Source organism: Melospiza melodia, chromosome Z, assembly GCF_035770615.1.
Source record: "Melospiza melodia melodia isolate bMelMel2 chromosome Z, bMelMel2.pri, whole genome shotgun sequence".
In the NCBI taxonomy this organism is placed as follows: domain Eukaryota; kingdom Metazoa; phylum Chordata; class Aves; order Passeriformes; family Passerellidae; genus Melospiza; species Melospiza melodia.
The window spans coordinates 72,428,046-72,445,744 of NC_086226.1; the positions used below are offsets into that span (position 1 = coordinate 72,428,046).

The following is a 17,699-nucleotide window of genomic DNA, read 5'->3' on the forward strand; positions in this document are numbered from 1 at the left end:
TTATTTTCACTTTAGTTCAACAAGAGCAATATAGGCTTGCACATGACTTTAACAAGACCAAAAGTTGAGCTGCTATTCCAATAATTTATATTACAAATAAATAGGTCTATAGCGTTATTTTTTGTGTAATATTTTTCAAGTAAAAACTAAAAAAGTTGTTTAATGATTCATGCATGACTCAATTAAATGTAACCAAATTATTACTTCATCATTTTTCAGATTTCCAAAGCAGAAACAATATGCAAAATCATTAGCACTTCACTCAAAACTAAAGACAAAATTAGTGTGCTGAAATATTCAATACGTAAAACTTCCACAGATGGTACATACTCATGATATCAGCTTTGAAAAACAAAGAACATTTCCAAACAAATTTCTCCTGACACAATTTATCTCTCCAGTTATCAGTAACCTGTATCAAAATTGCTCATCACTGAATCATTTTGGAAGTCGTAGATGGTGTTCTTCATATATGACCTGACCACAATAAAAACTTATTCATCAATAACACATTTTGCTCTAAACAATATAATCTACTTCATACACTTGGGGAATTCTAAGACAAATGGCATCTGATTTTACAGTTTTTTTTAAATTTTTTCACATAAAAACAAAATACAGCTTGGTATTATCTGCTCCTCATATTTTCAGAAGTTAGTTGTTTCATCAAAGACTATTTTATTCTCCCATTCCTTAGGTACTTATTCTAACTTCAATTAGTTTAAAAATTACCTTGCAAGCACTGTAAAAACAATATGTAAATTCTCTAAACAACATCTTCTTCCTCCCCCCCCCCCCCAAAAAAAAAAAATCTGTATTTTGTAGTAGATGTGAACTAATCCAAGATATAAGGATGGTATTTTTCAGCTTTACATGGGAAGACTGCTGTCTCCACATAATAAAATAAGAAACATACAAGTGACAATGCAGCTAAATAAGATCTTATTTCAGCAGGATCAACTTTCAAGCCATCAAAAACCACAGAAACATCATTTCTCTGCCAGTTTGCCTTTCCAAATACTTAACTACAGAATCCACATTTGCTACATTTCCTTCACAGAGAAAAAGTACATATTACACTAGTAAGTTCGAAATCCTTCCTAGAGTTTCATCAGCAAAGAAGGAAAACACACAAAGCAATTGCTACTTGATCACGTAAAATTTTTCACACTTCAGAAGACATTGGTGTTTATTTAAGAAGGCAAATATAATAACCTTATTTCAAAGGCAAATGAAATCTTTTTATAATAGATCATGCAGGAGCTCAACTGTGCAGTTTATTTCTCAGTGTGGATGGCCTCAAAACACTTGTTTTGATTCATGCTCTTCATCACTGCAAAGCAACAGATCACAAGTGTGCATAAATTTTGTTTGCATTACCAGAACTTCCAACAATACGATGTTTGTATCTCAAGTACCTTCTACACTACCATTTCTTTCTTACTTAAAAGTCTCAGTTTTCCACAGATTCTTATTTTCACTTTCTGAAACTCAGACAACAGTACTGTTCTCGCAGCATTCAGTCTTTCGCCACGTCTGCCTTCTGTAATACCAACAAAATTCTAGACTCTGCTAAGTTTTGCAAAAGCAAGAACAGAATTTATTCATTTTGGTGTACAAACGAGACTCTCAGCATTCCTAAAAAATACAATTGTTTTAAAATAGGTATTTGCTTACTCTTACAGATATGTATGATTTCCTCATAAAACAAGGGTTTAGGTAACAATGTAAGTCTATATACATACAGTCTCAACTTTCAAATACATACTAATGAGATGCACTGAAAGAAGCAGCCAAATTGAAAGAGTCAAGGTAAATCCAAGTATCTTTCTTATGAAAGTATTTACAAAACCAAGCCTTCTGAAGTCTTGTTTTCATCTCCAGTGGTATATATATATTAAATAAAAAAATAGATTTTTCTCCTACCATATAAACCGCCACACACGATTTTCAACAAAAATAATTAATTCGAGATTCTAGAATAAGAGTTTTAATTTTCACATATATACACATTTCCCTAGGGAAAGTACACCAACAAACCACATATGGCCACATACAATCCTCCTTGAACACACAAAATCTAACAGAGAAACAGTTTTACTAACATTTAATCAACCACTTGCCTGCACAAGAACTAACCAAAAACCTCCCTCATCCTTATTGAAGCTTGTTTAAGAAGTCTATTCTAGTTAAACTAGTGTAACTTTTCTTGTACCAAGGTTTAAAGTCACATGAACACATTGGAGGGCTGCCAATATCCAAAATTCAGTATCTGTTCTCTACATTTAGTTTTGTCACTACTACCTAATTAACAATAATGTATCCTTCTGCACCACCAGCTGCCAGCTCTGGCCAAAATGCTGTCACATCAGAAGACATGTACAGCACTGGGGGTCATCCTAAGTCAACACAATTTTTCCACAAATGACAGCCTGGACTAATTATGTAGCAATTAAGCTCTCCAAGCAATCTCTTAATCTCTGTTAACCCTAAACAAACATCAGCTGAGATGGCTATCTCTGGTTACTGCACAAATGTTTTTATTTTCTCATTGATCTAGAAGGCAAGTTTGGCCCTAATCTATGAATTACACTTCATCATAGACTTTCACTACAAAATCCTACCAACTTCCCTTAAAGATTCCATGCAAGTGCATGCAGTTACTTGGTTAAACTTCTGCTCAGGCATCCTTGCACCTTCCTATAATCACCATTTCAGAGTAAAAGCTGAAAGTCAGTTTTCAGAAAGGAGAGCCATAACACAAGAAATAATTTTTAAAATCTAATGACACTATTAAAGCTGATTTACTAAAAAGAGCACAGAAAGGACAGAAATGATGGTTAAGCAATGTTTCAATCATTTGTTTGTTCACATTTCCACCACCACAACCATATAGACTTAAATGGGCTACATTGTCCTCAGCTGGCAGACAGCTAATGCTGAGCTAGCTAATACCACATAATAGAGGTGTCAATTTTCTACACGAATAATTGTACCACAGCATGCAAGTATTACAGCAGAACAACAGAAAGGTTCAGCTTAGCCTAAGGCTAGGCCAGAGAAACTGTGAAGTTAACACATCTAGAAGTTAAAAAAAAAAAAAAAGAGTATTGCATTTAATCTAACACCGTAACTATATCTGAAGACAAAATTAAGTAGCACTGTGAAACACTCCAGTGCTACATGGAAAAAAAACATTTCTGAGCGTCCAAAAGACACTAATTCTGTCTTCAGGTTAGATTTTGGATAGGCTAAAATACATAATGTGCTCTAGCATTCCACAGTGATTGTGAAGATCTGTTTTCAAAATTAAAAGTATTTTTAGTTCTCTGACAATTCTGTCACTTAACTTTCATTACATGGTCGAATTCTACTTCAAGAACTTAAGACAGGAGTCAAGCTCAAGTTTAATAACTCCATATATGAAGAAAGGGATAACTCACAGTACAGGAAAATGTCTCCAGACTAAGTTTTGCAGCTATGAATCTGTCAAGGATTTCTAACAATAACAAACTACCTGGCAATCAGATTCTGCTGTCTTAATTGTCTCCATAAACCAGACAGGTACCTTCTACAGCAGTTCCAAGTATTTCACTACTACACACACTTGCAACTCTCCTCTCACTTGCATGACTTTCACTGCAATGTATACCTAAAATGTCTCTATCAAATTGAAACTACAGTTCTATAGTCTTCAAAAGGCTATAATGCTTTTTTCTTCTGTTATAAGTTTAATATGGAAAAAAATGGTATAGATAAAGTCGCAGACACCACACCAAATGGAATCATGCTTGAAACCTTCATATTGAACACATAAGATGCACAGTGACAAAAATTAAGATGAAACACTAGCCACAGTTAAGATCTTGGATTCATCATGAGTGATGCAATACAAGACATATTTAAACCAATGCCTTCCTATGGAACTCAGAGGAAAAACCAAATCTACCAGTGTTCTACACAAATTCAAATGACACTAAATATGAAATCATCTGATGTAGATTAAAAGTTCTAAGAACAAAACAACTTGGTGCTGTTGACATCAGTATTGTCAAGGTCTGAAGGCAGTTACTTAAGTACACTGTTTTTAAATCAAAACAAAATTCTCAAGCATTAACATAAGAAAATGCCAGTATGTTGATGTGGGCACTTGTGTGTAGTTAAATGCTTGCTGCGCTACTTAGGAAGCTTAAAATAGAATCATTCCTCAAAAGCATCAATGTTAGCTAAACTTAGCTGCCTACGGATCAGCGTTCAACACCCACACAGCCCCAGTGTAGTTACTTCACCTTTCTGGTTATCTTCCACATATCCACCGCATTTGCAGGCCACCCTCTGACACATCTTCAGCTCTCCTTCTTCACAAAACCTCTCCTTTCTTCCCACATTAAAATGTTCCCTTCTCAGTGGAGATGTTCTGTTGCTTGCCTTGTACTACAAGTTGCAAGCTGAACAGCTCTCAAGCTACTACCACACAAAACATATAAAATCCTTCCTTCACCATGGTAATGGTTAATAAATATCTACTATCTAAACTGTTTTTTATGAAGCTTATAGGAACTTATCTTCACAGGCATAACAGCCTAAGTTTGGTTAAAACTACCCTAAAAATTCCACATTTCTACAGGCAGCAGATGAGAGAGCCGCAGATCAAAAATAACTAATTTACTTAAAAAACACACTTAATCTTAATGAAAATTTTAAAAAATTCAAAGTACAATCAATGGTATTTACTTAAAGGTCTCACAATGTTTCACATAAAAACAAACAATAGTGAAAATACTGTTGCAAAAATTAAAAGCAAAGACAAAGATCATTTCTGTAAAGACATTTTTCTCTCCATCTGACAAAAGCTTACAAGCAAATTTAGTTATTCTGTCTTCATCTTGTCTCTTGGAAAAATTCTGCCCTCCCTCTTTACTGTTAACCATAAACTCAAGTTTCATAATTTTTTATTTAGATTTAACGATGCCTCCAGATTTAAAGATGCCTCAGCCTACTATCAGCAAATGTTACACAGAAACCTTAACAACTTGATATACTGAGCAACCTGCTGACAGAACATTGCAAGAAATGAATGCGTGCCAACTGAAGTGATCTTCCACAGAAAGTAAAATACATTCTAGACTGAACTTCTCTGTTTCCAGAAGAAAGCATTTGTAAGGTGCAACTAAGAAAATACGAGTGGTTGAGGTTAGAAGAGAAACATGTCTCCCACAACCCTTAAAGCAATTGTCTCCCTGATTTTAGCCTCTACAGTATTACTTCATCTTCCCAAGAATACTGCACAATTAATTAAGATTTTTAAAAAAGCTGCTTTTTAATGGACATTATCTACATTTAAGCTGACATTAAAAATATCAATACTACATGAAATTAAGTATGTTCTTCATTATAAGCTGGCAGAACTCCTCTAAAGTAACACTGAATGCCTTTAAAGATTGCTTTATATCATTATATTAAAAAGATGTTGAAACATGTTAACAGTCATGTTAACTACTTCATTCAAATATAAAGACATAAAATGGAAAATGCTTGGTGTCTTAAATACAAAAAGATACTCACAGGATTCTTCCACACATAATAATACAGTTTTTAAATAGTACTTTCTTATAGGCTGCAGACATGCGTCCTATCTTGGACTAAATCACACCATCCAACATCACAAAGGGAACCTGTCAAGAAACCCATGCTTTTAAAGTATTTTCTACAAAAACAGAAAACGCAGCCAGTGAAGCTTTAAAAATGTAACAGATTCAACATTCACCAGGTAACTAGCATCTCAAGCTCAAAGACAAACTGAACCAAAAAGAAGAATTTTATGGGTTCAATAGAACCTAAGTCTGAAGTCTGCAAAATGCAAATGACAAAATGCAATTAGACAATTTTGATGTGCTTGTACCATGGCTCTTCTCCCACTGCACGTAGCACACTACCTGCTGCTCCCATGGCTCACCAGCATCAGCACTCCCACGCCTCAGTGAAGCCATGACTCACCCAGAGCACCACAAAGCTCACAAACTCAGTAACTCTACTCACAGGAGCCGAACCGACTCAGAGGAGGATACAAGAGACAGGATGGAGAGCAAGAGTGCAGCTACAAGACTGCACAGCCAGAAGTGGAGCAGGGGAGTGCCCCACATTAGAGAGAAGGGCCTTTCCACAGCAGCACAGCCACACCGACCGGCGTTCCACAGCCCCTCGAGAGCATCCCTGCAAGGACATCGCACCCCAGTGACCTCCTTACACAAGCAACACCACCTTCAGCTCTGCTTCTGATGCAAACTGCTCCACCTATATTCTGTTACTGCACAGGGTCTATTGAACAAAAAGCAAGGCAACTCAAATTACTCGACAAATAACTGCAGAGAATACAAGAAGGTGAGACAAACCACATACTTGAAGTCTAGGCTGTGCTTGCAATAAATCACTTGTATTTTTGGCCTATTGAAAAGGACATCCATCCTCCACTGTTGTAGTCCCCATCCTGCCTTAATCAAAAATAACACAATCAAAACAGATGGTTGATGAAGACTATAAATCACCATGCAGGGAAAAAAATTATTTTTAGGAAAATAACATTGAATTTACTTAACTTAGTAGTTAAACCTTAGTTAAAAAACCTTAAATTACTAAGTTAAGTAAAACTTCTACTACAAAGTCCTGGTATGTTAAAAGCTAAGCTGGCTAGTAAGCTTACAGAGAAGATCCTAAAGCATATGAAAAAACAGTTGTAGTTATATTAATGTTACACACAAAGTCAAATTAAGTAATAAACTTACTTGAATATGCAAATCTTACTTGTGTGTGTCATGGGCTTCTGTGACCTACAGTTATTTGGAGAAAGACATTTCTGATTCATCAGTATGTCTCCCATTGCAAGGCAAGATACCAGACAAATGGCAAGATAACTGTTTTAGCTTTTCATACCCACAGAACATACTTATTTTGTACTAAATATCCTTCTTTTAACAGCTAAATGGGGTTTTTAAAAAGGTTTCCTACACAAAGTCAAAAACATCAGATAAAGGAGGTGGTGAAGAGAGGGAAGTGCAGATGCTTAAAATGTCCTCTGTAAGAGATGAGGAACATGCAGTTCAATAAACATGCTAGGAGAATGCACTGGCACATTTGTAATATTCTGAAATTTCTGCATATTTGATATTACATATTTACCACAAATATTTACATTTTACATATAAGTATATTCAATATATTTTCTCTCCCCCTTTTATTAGAAAGAAACTTTTTCATATATTTAAGGTAATGAATATACCATCTACAAAACAGTAGAAATAAGTGCAACAGGTGAGCTAAATCTCACCATAATAAATTATTCCATACTACACAACTAAGAGTTTCATAATCTCCTCTGAAAGTTTAAGTTTCAGAAAGCCCCCTAAGTAACCACAGTTCAAACCAATTCTACAGCATGGATCAGTGTGTGATGTCTCCTCTTCTGCATCCTCCCTATGCCAAAGAGGGGACATTAAACTGCAGTGGCTTACCTAGGATCACAGGGAGGGACAAATGTTGCAGTCACTGTCTTTACCTGTTATCATCACCCTAGCTTTTAACTACCTTCTCACTAGACTACTTTTATTTAAGCAACTATTTAGCTTAAACACACTTTTTTCTTCACCCAGCTGTTTCAGCTGTAGCTTACAAAGCTCTAGAAGTCCAGTGACAATGTCTGGGATGCTACTCAGAATTACACTTAAAAAAACAAGCACAACAGCATCAGGCTTGATCTCATTGCATTGGTTCTGCAGCAGCACTGAGAAAGCATCAAAATGCCTGCAGAGCATTAAAAAATTAAGGATCGGCAGAAAATACACAAAAACTACTCCAAAGCTACCTTTGCACCTTTTAACAGATCAAGAAAATCAATTACATAGAAGTCTCAAAATATTTTTGAAAGTGTGTTAAAGGCCCAGTGTACACTGGAAACATACCATCCCATTTACATTAGTAAATTACTTCCAAGTATCACCATCATTTTAGATCATTTAAACCCAGACCACAGCTGAAAAGGATTGTCCCCCTCTTCCCCTAAGCACTGTCAGGTAGTTTGTTCATACAACCTCAGGTGAGGTATTAAGGGTTGACTGAGAACTCTAAACATTAATTTGCAGTTGAATCAGTGAGCTAAAGTGTGAAGAAACAGTATGTCAGACTCCCTTACAACTTTGCTATTCCTGTGGTTTGTGTGTGGTTTTAATTACATTGCTACTTTTATGTACATCTCAAAAAAAATCACTCAAAAGTAAAAAGAAAAGCCTGAGTAACAAGATGTAACTATATGTTTTGTCTACAATAGACTGAAAAAAATGTTTAGCTGGAGAAAAGTTAGATAAAGACAGCTAATACAGCTGATCAGTACCCCTTCTTTAGCAATTTATTTTTTGTAATTAGAAGATATTGGAGAAAAACAGCCACTGTTACTTCCTTATTCCTCATGATGCATTCATTGTTGTCTCAAAGGCATAACTAAAATAAATTATTCTTAAACATCCAAAGACTTCCTAATATTTTTTAAACAAATTTTCAAGACAAGAGTAAAAATATTAGAAATACATGTAACTTTGCTACTTCTCATCACAGAACCATTTAGCACAGTAACTAGTGAACCAAGAACAATTCTATTTCCATAGGACAAATTTTGTGGGTACTGTGGGGACACTAAAATTCAATACAATGCATGAGCTTTAGTAATGCATAGTAATTAATTAATTTAATTATGAAAATTTAGTTATTAAAATTAATTATGAAAAACTTGATTATGAAAAAATGATGCTAAAAGTAAGTCAATTCAGTCTTGCGAACTGTACATAAATAGGCTGGACAAGGTAAAAACTCCTTCATAGGTTCAGTTACACTTTTTTTTTAAGGGGAAGAATTTCTCTTAACTAATCTTTAATATATTTACCTTGATCACACAGAAAAAAAAAAGCTCTACAGAAATTGTGATGTATCAGAACTAGTACTTTAGATTCTGAAAACCGTTTACATTTTATAAGCCAATACATCTATTTGATAGAGAGTGGCAAGTGAAAAAGATAAATTTAATTAGCTGAAAGTCATTCTCAACTGATGCAAACAGTCTGCCGTTTGCCAGGTAGTTTCTCCATTTCAGGCCAGCACAACAAAATACCCTTATTTCCACTGAAAACACTGTTTAACTGTTGAAACGTTTCAATTAAAAAGAAACTGACCAAAGGATACTGAGGTCGATATAGTTAGCACAGAAACGTCTATCTCATCTTTCCGCTGTAAAACAAAATTGCATTACTCCCATCTTGGATTTTAACATCCCAATGTAGCTCGAGATAAAACGCATTCACTAGATAAGTGGGTTAAGAAGAGGCATGAGTCTAAAGAGCAGGTAAGTTGTTTATCCTTGCAAGCAGTCATAACGCAGGCAGCAAGGCTTAATATGCTTAACAGTGTGCTTCACTTATAATCATGCTTAAGCATATGCACAGTATCTATTTCTAACTATGTATGCACTCACAAATTATCTTAGCTATAAAATTCAACAAGGAAAAAAAAGTCTTCGATTATATTGCAATTTGTTTCTCACACATCGCATGTCGCTTCAACACTCATTAAGGCTGTAACAGTAAAATGAACAAGAATGCCTGAAAATAAAGTCTGTCCGAGCTCCATGGTCACTGAAACATCACTTTTAGAGATTTTAATTAATCAAACTTAAAGCCACTATATTCAGATCGCGCCTATAAGCAACTTCCTGAAAAGCAAAATAAAAGCTAAGAATAAAAGAGCACTGGCAGCCCAGTTTGCCTCTAACCTGCTAATCTGCTAAACGAGCACAATCGCACTCCAACAACCTGCTTCCACAGACCAGGAAAACAAATTTACTTGTTCCTACGAACCCAGCTTGGCGCTCGCTCGGAACAACCACCGCCAGCAGCACCGACACCGGCCGCCACACAGGGAGCCCCACGGCCGCAAGCGCCTCCTGCAGGAGAGGGCACTCGGAGGTCTCACAGCGGCGGCTTTTGCCACCGGGAGCGCAGCCCCAGCGAGGCGCGGGCCCTCCCGGGGCCGGCCCACACCCGCCCGGGGCACGGCTCTCTGCCCGGCCCGGCCGGCCGCTCCGGCCGCCGCCGCGCTCGCAGGGGGCTCCGCGGGCCCCGCCAGCCCCGCGGCCGCCAGGGAAAGGAGGAGAGAGCCAGCCCAAGGCCTCGGCCCACGGGGCAGCTGCGACCGCTGCAACCGCCGCCGCTCCGAGAGGCGGCCGGGGACAGCAACCTACCGGGGAGCCCAGGGGAGCGAGACACAGCCTCAGCGTTCGGCCCTTCACCTCCGGGCACGGCTTCCCGACCCGCCCCGCCCCTGGCGCGGGGCTCGGAAGCGGGGCCGGCCGGGGCGGCACCCCGAGGCGGAGGGGAAGCGGCGGCGGCGGCCCCGAGCGCCCGCCCCTTCCCACCGCGGCACAGGCGCCCGGGCGGGCTGGACGCGCCGCGCGCCCCGAGCGCGGGTGATTGACAGGGCGCGCCGGCCACTCGGGGGCCAGGAGGCGAACGTCAGGTTGTGGGAGGGGGCGGGGCTTGCTGGTGGGCAGAGCCGACAGCCAATGACGGCGGGGTGGGGCGGGGCAATGCGGGGGCGGGGCCGCGGCGGCGGCGGGAGGGGCCGGTGGGAGGCGGTGGAGCCCTGGCTGCGCTGCTCCCCTCACAGCCCCGAGATCGCGCTCGGAGGAGGCCGCGGGCCCCTTGCCCCGCCTCAGCTGCGCGCCTCCCTCGCTCTGAGCTTCTCCTTACAGGGACAGAGGTACCTGTTTAATATGTGAAGGGCTGGCCCCCAGGGATTGCCCTGTCCCAGCCGCGGCTGAGTCAGTGTCAGACCGCAGCCGCGGGGCGCCTGGAGCCGCAGCTCCCTTCCATCATCTGCTGGGTAGCAGTCCCCTAATGCCAGCACCCTGTCCGTGCGGGAAACCGGGAAATCAGAACCCCACGCTCACTTGATGTCTGCAAAAGCTGCCACGTAACTATTAAAAAAAAAAAAAAAAAAAAAAAAACTTCTAAATGCTGTATACTAGACTCTGTGCCAACACTCGTGCAAAAGAAAAGATCTTTAGGTTCTTTCCTAGTTCTGCAGCCAGGAGGAGAGGAGCGTTTTAAAAACCTTGATATTTGAGTATCATTTAGGCCACTAAGGGGCTAAGGCTTTAAGTATTACCTTTTTATATTTGAATACATAAAAACAACTTTAAAAGTTTATTAAAATTTATTATTTGTTTTACGGTCACTATAAATATAGAGGAGAGAGGATGCAAAGGATAAGTGTTGGAGGCTCTGACTGATCTTGGAGTGTTGCTTGGTCAAATAATTTTTTAGGTAAAGGTTGGCACATTCCAGAACATTCTAGATGTCCTTGTAGGAAAAAGAATTAGCAGCAATATAGCTTCCAGAAACTTTCAGAAGTCATTTGCTGAAGCTTCCTTTCCTAGTCTCAGTAGACGTTGAATTACTTTTGCCAAAAATCCTCCATAGGCAGTCTATGCTGGAAAAGATGCCTTAGTCAAAGAGGAGTGAGCATATACTCAATTCCACTTCATTTTGCAGGATCCTGGTGGACACAAGCATTCCTCTCTTAGAATCAGCTAAGCAGAGACAAGAACAAGTTTTGCATTATGGTGATGCTAAGTTCATCTTGTGCGATTGTCCTGAAATTTTTCTTCAACTTTAATCAGAAATGGGCACGTATTCACAAGTACTGGTATTGGTTTTCCCAGTCTTTTCTAAATATACTCTCATAAACCTAACAATAAGTGCAGATTTTTTTTTTTTTGTAAAAGCTGTAGGGTATTTTTCCAGTTACGATTTGTTATTTAAAAAAACAAATCATTTTAGGTTGGTTCAACTTAACAAATTACTTAGTAGCCTGTAATTCTAAGATGTAGGTGATGAACATAAGGCAAAAGAGAAAGATGTCTTATACATGTCAGAATTAACAGAAAGGTGCATCAGTTTGGGGTAGTTAGAATTACAGGTGTGCTGCAGTGCTGCATGATTGCTACTTGTAATCTTAATCTCCAAGAGCAGCAGGCACATGCCATGCCATACATCAAGTACATAAAATAATATAGATATAAAATAAATATATTTTATATATTTATATGGCTTAAGCCATATAAATACATGAAATGTGGCTTAAGCTTTATAGCATTCTCATGGTTTAATCCCAGCCAGCCCCCCAGCTCCATGCAGCCACTCACTCCCTACCCTACCAGTAAGATCAGGGAGAGAACTGGAACATTAAAAGCCAGAAAAACTGTGGACTGAGATAAAGACAGTTTGGTAGGGAAAGCAAAAGCCACAGACAAGCAAAGCAAAACAAGGAATTAATTCACTGTTTTCCATGTGCAAGCAGGTGTTCAGCCATCTCCAATAGAGCGTGCCTGACCAAATGTAATGGTGACTGGGGAAGACAAACACCGTAACTCCAAACACGCCCCCTTCTTACTTCTTCCACTAGATTTGGAATTGCACCAGAACTGCTGAGCATGACACCACACGTTAGGGAATATCCCGATGGTCACTTGGGGTCATTTGTCCTAGCTGTGTCCCATCCCAGCTCCCTTGGAGCCAGCCTGCTCATGGTGAGAGGCAAGGAGCCAAGCAGCCACGAGCAACACACAGAAAAGGCTTTGACTCCTTGTAAGCACTGCTCACATATTAAATACAGGTGTCTTCACACACTGTGTTTCTAGCACAAGCGTGAAACACAGCCTCCTACTAGCTACTATGAAGAAAATTTAGTCTGTCCCAGCCAAAACCACCATGTGAACATCCCAAAAAGTGATAGAACTTGCTGTGTACTCATATGGATGCTGCTCTAAGTGAAGGAAAAAGTACTTCCAGTATTCAGTCTTAGCATTATCCCTCATGGCATGAGCATTATCCCTCATGGAATCCTTTCACAATTCCTGCATACACAGCATAGTAACAGAATTGCCAGGTACCACACTTCTTAGCTTTCTAAAACTTTTTATCTTTTTAAAAACTACTTCATTATAAAGGTGACGTGATATTTCATTCCCTGTAATATTTCAGCTTTCATTTTAATATTCACCATTTGGCAGTATTTCAGCAGCTGCTTCCAGTAGCCTACGCCATTTTATTTAGGCTGTATTTTTCTAATGAACTTATTCCCCTTTACTGTCCTGAACTATTTAATTACTAGATACTAATAAATTAAATTCTTGCACTAGAAACACAGAGGCATAACATCTGGCTTTTAGGTATTATAGTTCCACTTTTCCTTCACATCTTAAAAACTCTTCAGCTTCTTAAGATCTGTGTTCATTTCACACATGGAAGAAGTAAATGGGATTCTTCTTTCCACCCTGTGTTTTAAACTGAAATTCTAAATATTTGTTCAATGTCAATTGCTAAATATTGTTCTTTATTCCACTGACATAGGATTTGAGCCTATCAAGCTCATTTAGAATAATTATTCTCAATGTGATATCTCAAACACAGTCCCTTAAAATTTCTTCCATTCAGGATCCTGTAACTTAATCCATATGCCTAGGAAGACCTCAACGTCTAAAAATAGAGCTGAGCAGGCAGTAAAATCAGCTGCTGCAGTAAATTAATTATTTTTTATGGACCATCCAAATTCTGTTTAATTACCCCTTAGTTTAAGTTCTTTGTTCTGGACTAACAGTTACCAATGCGTGATGAAAAACTTACTGTGACGTAGTAAAGTAAATATCACAAGCCAGCACTGCACCAGGTCTGTGTGGAGAGGCAGTGGAGGGAATCTTTTCCTGGATGCTGCAAACAGGTGCCTGCAAGCAGAAAACAGGCAACCGTGGGTACCTTTCACTTGTTCTAAAGTTCATGCAATTTGGCAGCAATGCTGATGGGAAGGAGAATGGCTTTCCTGGCTGGACTTAGTAGTGTGCATTGCAAGCTGGAGTCCACTTGTAGGTTCCAAAATTTCAGGACTACAAGGAGCATTTTATAGTCCTTTTATGAATGTAAAGAGCACAGCAAAGAACCTGAATTTGTTGGTACTGTATGGGAGAAACGTGAGGCTCGTGCAGTTCATGGTAAGGATGGTTACATGACCAGTTAGAGAATTCCTGTAATACATCAATCTTGTACATCATACAGCAATAAAAATTGATAGAATGTCATTACCTTAAATAAAAAACAGTAACTCACTTCAGCTGTTTATGTCATCTGATCCACGTACAAATTTGTCCTGGTTTAGGACAAATTAGGGGAAATCTCCAAAAGGGAGCCCCCCAAACAAAACAAACCTCCCACCACCCCTCCCCCAACACCGGGTTCGGGAAGGAATTTCTCGGAGGAGCAAAGTGGAAAACAAAACCTATTTATTTACAAGTAACAAAAGAACACTCCCCAACACAAGAAAAGGAAAGAAACACACTGTGTGGTGAGGGCGCTGAGCTTCTCTTGCAAGCTCCAGGTGTCCTGGACGTCTCAGGTCAGGTCCGGAGCCGGTCCAGTATCTTCAGGGGAGGGTAAGAAAGAGGGAACAAAAGAAAAGAAAAAAAACAGCGCAAAAAGCAGAAAGCAAGCAAGCAAAGCGGCTAGCCAAGCCAAGCAGCCAAAAGCCAAAAGCCAAAAAGGCCTGGTCAAACACTCCCCCCCTCTCTTCCCCGCCCCGCCGCAGCAAGACGGCCGGGGTGGGGGGGAAGAGAGAAAAGGCACAGCTGCCAGACACAACACACGATATTGGGATAAAGGCTGTCAACCCACGACAGCTATATTCTCATCACAATCCAATCCTGAAGTTGTTGGTTGAGCTAAGTGCTCAGCAGTTTGCTGGTCACCATTTTTCTTTGGAAGTACTCCCTATAATCAGGGAAGAGTATTCCTACACAAGGGACAGATGTGGAAAAGGTCTGTGATCAGGCTAATCCCCTCCATACTAATGCATGGTAAAAGGTGGTGGAAATCAGAGTAGGACCTAAAACAAAACAAAACGAAAGAAAAGACATGAGGACATGTAGACCTTTATTGGTGATATGTCTCAACTGCATTTAAATCTGTTTCCATACAACTGGTGAATTATCCCATTCAACTGTATAAAAAAAAATGTGAGTTGGGTCAAGTGAAAGGACTGAAAAGACCACATATGTAAGAACCACATGATAAGAAAATCAAGTACTTTGGCAAAATGCTACAATTCTGGAATTTGAGACAGTGATCAGTGATCTGATTGTTGATCTAACACTGCTTCATGTATAGGGAGGATTTTGTTTGTTTTAAGCATTTCATCATAGACCTGCTTAACCTATTGTAATCAGTTTCTCATTTATCCAAGAGGTTGAACAGAACACACCTATTTTTTAATGCAATTAAGAATGATCAGCAGGGTTCAAAATCTAGGAACAAAAACACATGGAGATTTAAAGTTTTCGGCCAAAAAAAATCAAAGATGTACTTCAAAAGGTTTTCTGTCTCATAAGCACTTTCAAAGCTGAGCTTCCCAATAAATGTTGAAAATAAAACTAGTGTCAGAATATTTACAAATAAATCTATTGATTTCATTATAAGGTACTTCTTTGCTTTCATTCTGTGATTGCACCTGTAGCTATTTTAATTTAAAGCTGGTTAAGGCTCTTATAAAAAAATTGAGCTTTCATTCATATAGAGTATTTTTGAGAGTAGTTTCTCTTTTTCAGTAATATAGGCTTCCTTATATTCTCTTTATCCCATTTTCTGTTTTCAATATGTTTTAGAAGGGCCTCCATAATTCTGGAAAATTAATTTTAAAAACCCAAACCAAAACCCAGAAGAATACTGCTATAATGTAATTTTTTTCAATCTTTTTCGGGCACTGAATTCACATCTTAATTATTATTTTCCTCTTTAACAGTAAGGAACTACAAATAAACTATGTGTTTCAAGCTATTCTGCAATATTTCCTTTCATAAGAGTAGTTAGTAAGGTTCAAGGTTTTTAAAGTGCTTCATTTGCTAATGTATCACAAACTGCACTAGAGATTGTACTTGATTTTTATGCCAGCTGCTAAAAGGTTCATGATCTGGCTTTGCCGATATTTGTAGTTCTTCCCAATCCTTTCCCTTGAAAAGCAGCAACAAATTGTCCTTTGAATCTATATTTTTACCCTTGTTACACCCAAGAGTCTGTGCTCAAATCTGTTCTCTAGGTTACTAATTGTTTGAATGCTGCTTTAGGAAATCAATAGTACATGAGTCACATTAGGATTTGGCTTTCTAATTGTCCGTCCAGTCAATAGCATTCTGCTCATTGACACTAAAAATTTTTCCTGAAATAGAGTAATTGATCAGATACAGAGCTACAAGGCAAAATTATGGCTGTCCTACCTAGACCAAGTGGCTTTCGTAGAGTAGAAGCTAGAGAATTCTCTGAAGATTTGTATCCTATTATGAACTGTACTGGCTCTTATGAAAATTAATTGGAATGTGTGTTTTTCCTTAAAATGTGAAAGAGAAGCAACTCATATCCATCTTTACTCAAATAATGCTTTCCTATTGGAAGTAACTACTTTTACAGTAGAAAAGGGATGTTCAGATTTGTGGTGCTTTTGCTTGTTTTTCCAGATTCAAATATTGCACTGGATTGATCACAGTATTTTACATTTTCTTTGAAAATTGAGATCAGTGGACTTTATTTTACAGATAGAAGATCAAGGAAGATCTGAACCTAAAAAATAACTTTGCTGTTATTTTTTAATAAATAAATCACATTCAAAAGGAGGTTCTCCTGGCTTTATGTTATTATCTATCCTGTTGATTTCCTAAGAGTTTATTCTACTAATTTTGACCCTGAAAAACGCTATGTATCTTTTAATGTATGCGTATTAAATTTCTGAAAATTGGGTTCACATGGATTTGGAGGACAAAATAAGATTTCCTGTTTCATCCTGAAACAAAATCCAGTTATGCAATCAGATGGAATACAAGAGATGAAATAGCTTGGCTTCCTTAACATCACTGCCTTTTCATTAATTCAATAAAAATCGGTTCTTAAGGGCTGCTTATGTGCTCTATGTTGCTGCTGTTATATAATTTTCTCTGGAAACTTGCCAATGATGTGCTGAAAACAGGAGTGTTTCCACAGAACTCCTCTTCTTTATTCATGAAGAATAGTAGTACGTTCAACAAAACACTGAGCTCAGGGGATAATGATTACTATTACAAGATCAAGGACATTTCTGTGAACAGCTTTTCCGTGAAAATCCTTGAATTTTTAATTTCCAAATTCTGGCAGCTGTTACTGTACTGGAAAAAAATAATATTTTGTGGGGGGAGGTAGAGAGATAAGATAAATACAATGTGAGCTTTTTTGTGTTTACAAATATTTGCTACACATAAGTTATTAGACAGGTTTGGGGGTTGTTTTGTTTTGGTTTTTTTTGGGGGGGGGTATTTTCTTGTCTAGGGAAGGGAGGTTGGGTTAGTTCTGTTTGGGTTTTTGTTTCAGGGGAGGGGAGGTGCTGGTGTCCCAATAATGCAGTTACTACTTTAGTCAATTAAACTTAAGAGAGAAATTTTTTGTCGATCCAAAATCAAGTTTCTAGTTCTAAGCAAGAAAATTTCTAGTTCAAAGAATCATATTGTATCTTGTTTAAAGTCTGTCTCTAAAGGTTGCAAAGGTAAAATATATCCTATATATTAATATCAATATATCATATATTAATATATA

At 38.5% G+C, this 17,699-nt stretch overlaps 1 protein-coding gene across 3 annotated transcripts in view; it reads right to left on the reverse strand.

Annotated features, from left to right (window-relative positions):
- Positions 1-10,382, reverse strand: part of CSNK1G3 (casein kinase 1 gamma 3) — a 70,236-nt gene extending 59,854 nt beyond the window's left edge. For all 3 annotated transcript variants that reach the window (XM_063181206.1, XM_063181205.1, XM_063181202.1), the window contains exon 1: positions 10,280-10,382. The gene's annotated coding sequence lies outside the window, so the exon portion shown is untranslated. The remainder of the gene's footprint in view (positions 1-10,279) is intronic.
- Between the last annotated feature and the right edge of the window lie 7,317 nt (positions 10,383-17,699).